We start from the raw sequence: 8,184 nt of genomic DNA, 5'->3' as shown, positions 1-8,184 counted from the left end.
TCCAGTCATCTGTCAGTGGACATTTGGGTTGATTCCATGTCTTGGCTATTGTGAATAGTGCTGCAATGAACATGCAGGTGCATGCGTCTTTTTTAAGGAAAGTTTTGTCTGGATATATGCCCAAGAGTGGGATTGCTGGGTCATATGGTAGTTCTATATATGGTTTTCTAAGGTACCTCCATACTGTTCTCCACAGTGGTTGTAGCAGCTTACATACCCACCAAATAGTTTGATGGAATAATATATAGCATCTATAAAGGATCAACTTCAGCTATGTGAGTTAGCATAGACAGACTGAACATATATTTAACAGATAAAAATAAAAACAAAAGCCTACACTAAAATGTTTATATATTTCCCATCCATGTATTTGGATATATAAATAATATTTTTACTTTCTACTAAAAGGATACAAGAAGCCAAATTCTTACAAGGATGAGGAGAAAAGAGCATGGTGATCCACATGGACTTAGCTTAAAATATACCATTCTTATTATGTTTTTAAAACCACTGCAATACTACATTATTTGTGTAATTAATTTTTTAAAATAAAGATATTAAATAAGATCAAGGAGGAACTTTCAGGGACATGGAAGCTTGACTCACACACTCGGATTCTAAATGTAAACTATTTTATATCCTCATGAAAATAGATGCACTAGACAAGTATAAGATGGAACAGGCAAATAATTGCTCTTCCTTTGAGTATGTGTTCACCTAGCATCTTATATTTGATATTTATCTAAGGAAAGGATATGCTAGGCTTTAAAAAAATAAATTCATTTGTTCAGCAACTACTATATGTTTATCATGCAACAGTCACTATTCAACCTAAAGGGACCATAATAGTGACAAAACCAGCTATATTTATTGTCCTGTGGACCTTATAACAGTAACATATAAAGATATTACATGGGAATAAATGATGTGGAAAAAGTTAAATAAAATGGGGACACAAAATTTGAAGAAGTAATTGGGAATGAGAGTTGGGCACAAGCGTCATCAGGTTGTTGTAGGCTATCCTCAAGATTTTGAATCTTACTCTGAGTTAGAAAAGAAGTATTTGGTGGGCTTTAAGCAAATGAAATTTTATTAGGATTATTGGAGGGATTCTGGTGGGAATACACTAAAAAAGAGCAAGGTGGAAATAATGAGACTTTTTAATAAGTTACTACAATAATATACACAAGAGAAGATGGTGGTTTGGACAAATGTGATAATAAGAGGATGACACGAAATATTCAAATGTGTTTTTAATGCAGAGTCCACATGATTTTCTATAGGATGACTGTGAAGATTTAGAGAAACAAGGAGGTCAAAGATGAGACCAAGCCTTTTATTTTACATTATAAAGATCCAGTGACAATTAACTGAAATGGATAAGACCGAAGTAGGAGAAGATTTGGGTAGAAGATTGGATTTGAACATTTTAAAATTGAGTCAGATATTTCTTAATATATAACTGCTCTAATTCACACTGTAAACTAGTAACAGCAATTCTGGTTAAGATATCATTGCTTTTAGGTGTTATTTTAAAAAGAACATAGCACCACACTCAATACACAGGAGTGATCATGAATTTAAACTACAAAGAAGAAGAAATGACAGTTTTTTGGTGAGGTTTTTGTGTTTGGGGTTTTACCCATTGGCAGTTAGCTAGTCAGTCTGCCATGTGACATTTTATAGGGACATCTAAACTTCAACATATACCTGCTTTCAAATTTCAGACTATGGTGGAAATAATATGTAACTGAAATCTGATGAACCTAATCTACCATTAACTGAGAAGAGGAAGGGGGCCAAGGGCATGGGCTGCCTTTCCCAAGGGTATTTATTCACTAAGATGTACTGAGCAAAAAGGAACAATTAGCAAAAGAAGAACTATGGATTTGGCTATGGTTGACTGCTTTTCACATACATCTTCTAGAGGGTTGAAACATAATGAAGCAGTCTTACCAAATTCAGTTGACTTCAGCTGAATTTCCGTATATCCTAGAACACTTCATCTTCTTTATTGCTTCAAAAGCTCTAGCAAAGAAAATGCTATGGCTATAAAGGTAGGTTCTCAGACATCTGAATCCACTGAACCTCTGATCACATCAATTTCTTTTCACTTCTGCATCAGCCTGGTTATTCCAGATGCCATCATGATCAGAAAGCCCAGATAGGAAAAGCAATGAAATTCCTCTTCAAGCCTTGCTAATGAGTGGTCCCACAATGAGCCGGCTGTCCATTTCTCTCTCCACTGCCTAAGAAGCCACTCAAGATGTGAGCAGTCATCTGGGATTTCCAGCCGTCCAGAGTGAATGCATCCTCCTTGTGAACTCAGCAAATTCAGTCATGTACACACACGAGTGTTTCCCAAGAACCTCAAGACTTTGGGTATTACTCTCACACCTTCCATTGTTCCTTCTGAATTCCTGGGGTCCAATATAGGCTCAAGAATGTTCATTTGGAGTCCGTGGTGGCTCCTGGGTTAAAGATGTGGTGTTGTCGCTACTGTGGTGCCAAGGGTTCTTCCCCCTGGCCCTGGAATTTCCACATGCTGTGAGCATGACCAAAAATAAATAAATAAATAAAAAGAAAAAAAAAAGAAAAAGAAAATGCTAAACAAAGCTTCTTTTGCCAAGGAAGTTTATCCCAGACTGAAATACAGTTAGCTATAATAGTTGCTACTGAAGATTTTGTTTTCTAAAACTTTCACAGATTAAAAAAAAAAAAAAGAAGAAGATAGGGAAGAAGTAAATAAGCACAGTAAATTTTTCTCTAGAAAATGCAAATTTCACTAGTAATTTTATACCTTGGACAAATTTTATACCAGGGACAAATTAGTAATTTATTTTATTTTAGAAAAAGAGCTTCACGAAAGATCTTTGTTAATTTAACTTGTGGAACTACAAAAACAATATACTTACTATATGATTGTTTCAAAAATCACAAGACACTGATTTTATTTTTGCATTTTAACTTTGCATTTAATCTTTGCGATGGATGTATGCTGAAATCAATAATGTTACCAAACAGCAGTCAGCCAGTTAGTGACTATGTCACAAGTGTCACTGCCTGTACATGAGCAACCATCAAAATACCACATCAAAAACACAGGAAGGATGCCAATTGTTTGTAGGAAGGCCCAGGAATAATTTTGGAGCATTCTTTTAAACTCTTAGACATCATCAGTAAAGACACTGAGTCAGAGAATGTTTAGCAAAACTCCTGACATGGTATTTAAAAGTAAGCTAGATCTTCATAATTACAAAGTTGTCTTAAGGGCACATTACTAAAAGATTTTAATTCTCTTGTGTAAGGTTTGAAGAAATGCTGTGTCATCTTCAAGTTATTAATGACTGGATTTAAAAATTTCTAGAAAACTTATAGCCTATATAAAGTTTTCAGGAACAACTCAAGCAATTTACTTCAATTACACTCTGTTTAAATGCATGTATGAGATTTATAAAAGATAAAAACCTATAGTTAATTAAGTCTAGGAAAGGTCTTTCAATATAAAAGTATACAAGCTGAATCTAGGTGACAATAAACACTGAATTACAGTTTAATTGGCAGCATCTATTTTACAGGTAACAGCATATCTTAGCACCAAGAGTAACTTAGAGGCAATGAAATGTATATAGCATGTGGTTTAAAGTAATGGCTTTTTATCAGACGATCAAGTTATCTTTAGAAATTGTTATATCTGTAAAACTATCACTTTGCAGATGACAGGATACTATACCTAGAAAATCCTAAAGACGCTACCAGAAAACTGTTAGAGCTCATCAATGAATTTGGCAAGGTGGCAGGATACAAAATTAATACACAAAATAAACTGCATTTCTATATACTAACAAAGAAAGATGGGAAAGAGAACTTAGGGAAACATTCCCATTTACCATTGCATTAAAAAGAGTAAAATACCTAAGAATAAACCTACCTAAAGGGACCAAAAGCCTATATTCAAAACTATAAGACACTTATGATAGACATCAAAGATGAAACAGATGGAAAGATATATCATGCTTTCCGACTGGAAGAGGTAATATTGTCAAAATGACTATATTACCCAAGGCAATCTACTTATTTAATGCAATCCCTGTCAAATTAACAATGACATTCTTCAAAGATTGTTGGAGACCATAGAACAGATGAACTCTGCAGAAAGCAAATATCTATGGATTATGGACACAGAGTTCTAAAGTACAGAGTCTCCTTCAAAGACAAGATAAAGGACTTATGCATTAACCATGTTATTCTATAAACAGCTGCAATATATCCTAAGGATACTCCCTTTGATATCACTAAGAAGATAACCTTATTATTATCTATGCCTGTTCCTGCAAACTAATCTTGTCACCTTCCTTAATCCCACTAATAATAATCTCATCACCTTCCTTAATAAAAGTCATGTGGGCTAAAGCCTGGGGGTGCCTTTGTTCTAAGGAACAGAGTGCCTCCTTGTCCCCCACTTTCTAAATGTAAGAGTCTTCTGTGTTTTGTTATACCGTAACATCCCTCTTCCAGGATTCTCTGTTTCCCTGCAACACTGGATGCGGCAAAAGACCAAGAATAAAATATTTCAAAATTTGTATGGAAACACAAAAGACCCCGATTAGCCAGAGAAATATTGAAAAAGAGAAACAAAACTGGAAGAATTAGGCTTCTTGACTTCAGACTATACCACAAAGCTACAGTAATCAAAATAGTATTGTACTGGCACACACACACACAAAAACAGAAATACAGATCAGTGTAACAGGATAGAAAACCCAGAAATAAAACCAAGCACCTATGGCCAACTAATACACAACAAAGGAGGCATGATCATACAGTGGAGGAAAGACAGCCTCTTCAATAAGCGGCACTGGGAAACTGGACAGCTACATGTAAAAGAATGAAATTAGAACATTCTCTAACACCATACATGAAAACAAACTCAAAATGCATTAAAGACCTAAACATAAGGCCAGATACTATAAAACTCCTAGAGGAAAAAATAGGCAGAACGTTCTTTGACATAAATTAGAGCAATATGTTATCTGAACACCTCCTAGAATAATCACAATAAAAACAAAAATAAAACAATGGGGAGTTTCCGTTGTGGCTCAGTAGTAACAAACCTGACTAGTATCCATGAAGATGAGGGTTTGATGGCTGGCCTTGCTCAGTGAGTTAAGGCTCTGGCATTGCCATGAGCTGTGGTAAAGGTCATAGATATGGCAGCTACACCTCCAATTCAACGCTTAGCCTGAGAACTTCCATATGCCACAGGTACAGTCCTAAAAAGACAAAAGTAAATAAGTAAATAAATAGCAGTTTCAAATGATGCAACTGACAAGGGCTTAATCTCTAAAATATACAAACTACTTGTGTAAGCCAGCAGCAAAAACCAAACAACACAATGAAAAATGGGCAGAAGACCTAAACAGACATTTTTCTAAAGAAGATATACATGTTGCCATCAGGGACATGAAAAAATGATCAACATCACTAATTATTCGAGAAATGCAAATCAAAACTACAATGAGGTACCACCTTACACCATTCATAATAGCCATCATTAACAAGTCAACAAACAAGTGGTGGAGAGGGTGTGGAGAAAAGTGTACCCTCCTTCACTGTTGGTGGGAATGTAAATTGGTACAACTATTTGGAAAACAGTATGGAGGTACCTCAGAAAACCAAATATAGAACTACCATCTGACCTAGCAACCCCACTCCTGGGCATGTATCCTGACAATACTTTCACTGAAAAAGATACATGTGCCCGTATATTCACTGCAGCACTATTCACAATAGCTTAGACATGGAAACAACCTAAATGTCCATCAGCAGATTAATGGATTAAGAAAATGTGGTATATATACACAATGGACTATGACTCAGCCATAAAACAGAACAAAATAATGCCATTTGCAGCAACATGGATGGAACTAGAGACTCTCATACTAAGTGAAGTAAGTCAGAAAGAAAAAGACAAATACCATATGATATCACTTATATCTGGAATCTAATAAACAGCACAAATGAACCTTTTTACAGAAAAGAAACAAACTCATGGACTTAGAGAACAGACTTGTGATTGCAAGGGAAAGGGGGAGGGAGTGGGATGGATTGGGAGTTTGGGGTTAGTAGATGTAAACTATTGCATTTGAAGTGGATAAGCAATGAGATCTGCTGTATAGCACAGGAAACTATACCTAGTCACTTGTGATGGAACATGGTGGAAGATAATGCACGAAAAAGAATGTGTATATGTATGTGTGACTGGGTCACTTTGCTCTACAGCAGAAACTGACAGAACATTGTAAATCAATTATAATTTAAAAAAATAAAAATCTTACCAAAAAAATGAATAAATAAACCAATGTGGAAACCATAAAAAAAGGCAACCCAAAGAATGGGAAAAATCTTGGCAAAGGATGCAACCAACAGGGGCTTAATCTCTAAAATATACAAACAATTTATACAACTCTACAGTAACAAAAAAAAAAAATGAATAACCCAACCAAAAAATGGGCAGAACACCTAAACAGATATTTCTACAAAGACATACAGATATGCAATAAGCACATGAAAAGCTGCTCAACATCACTAATTATAGAAATGCAAATCAAAACTACAACAAGGTACCACCTCACATCAGTCAGAATGTCCAACATGAATAAGTCTATAAATAACAAATGCTGGAGGGGATGCAGAGAAAAGGGAACTCTCCTACACTGTTGGTGGGACTGTAATTTGGTATACCACTATGGAAAACAGTATGGAATTTCCTCAGAAAACTAAAACTAGAACTACCATATGATGCAGCAATCCTACTCCTGGGACTATATCCAGACAAAACTATAATTTAAAAGGATACATGCACTCCTATGTTTTTTGCAACCCCATTCACAATGTCCAAGACCTGGAAACAACGTATATGTCCCTCAACAGATGAATGGGTTAAGATATGGTACATGTATACAATGGAATACTACTCAGCCATAAAAAAGAAGGGATTGGAGTTCCCGTCGTGGCACAGTGGTTAACGAATCCGACTAGGAACCATGAGGTTGTGGGTTCGGTCCCTGCCCTTGCTCAGTGGGTTAACGATCCGGCGTTGCCGTGAGCTGTGGTGTAGGTTGCAGACGCGGCTCGGATCCCGAGTTGCTGTGGCTCTGGCGTAGGCCGGTGGCTACAGCTCCGATTTGACCCCTAGCCTGGGAACCTCCATATGCCACGGGAGCGGCCCAAGAAATAGCAACAACGACAAAAAGACAAAAACAAAAAAAAACAAAACAAAACAAAAAAACAAAAAAAAAAAAAGAAGGGATTAATGCCATTTGTAGGAACATGGATGCAAGTAGAGATTCTCACACTAGGTAAGTCAGAAAGAGAAAGACAAACACCATATGATATCAGTTATATCCGGAACCTAAAATATGGCACAAAATGGAAACAGACTCACAGACATAGAGAACAGACTTGTGGATGCGAAGGGGTCAAGGGAGGGAATAGAATAGACTGGGAGTTTGGGGTGAGCAGAATCAAACTCTTACATTTAGAAAGGATAGGCAAGGAGGTCTTGCTGTCTAGCCCAGGGAACTATATGCAATACCTTGGGACAGAACATGATGGAAGATAATATAAGAAAAAAATACAGATAAATGTATGCCTGGGTCACTTTTCTGTACAGCAGAAATTGGCACAAAACTGTAAATCAACTATACTTCAATTTTAAGACATCATTTGGCAATGAAAATTTTAAAAAATTAAAAAGTATAATATTGCTGGAAATAACTAGAGAAGATTAAAATAAAACAAACAAAAACAAAAACAAAAAATCCATTCCTGGACTGGAATACTTAATATCACTAATGATCAATGCTACACGAGCTGACCAATTGGCTAACAGTAATCTCTTTCAAAAATGAAATTTAAATATACATACTTCACAAGTATGGAATGGATAAGTGACAATATACTGTACAGCACAGGAAAATCTATTCAATATTCTGCAGTGACACATGGAGATATATACATACACACACACACACACACACACACATATGCATACATACACACATTTAACTGATTCACTTTGCTGTACAACTGAAAGAAACACAACCTTGAAAGTCAACTATACTGCAATAAAATTTTAAAAAGAAATTGTTATAACCCAGGAAAAACATTGCATAGTAATCA

Source organism: Sus scrofa, chromosome 15, assembly GCF_000003025.6.
Source record: "Sus scrofa isolate TJ Tabasco breed Duroc chromosome 15, Sscrofa11.1, whole genome shotgun sequence".
Lineage (NCBI taxonomy): Eukaryota > Metazoa > Chordata > Mammalia > Artiodactyla > Suidae > Sus > Sus scrofa.
This window is presented reverse-complemented; position numbering follows the sequence as displayed.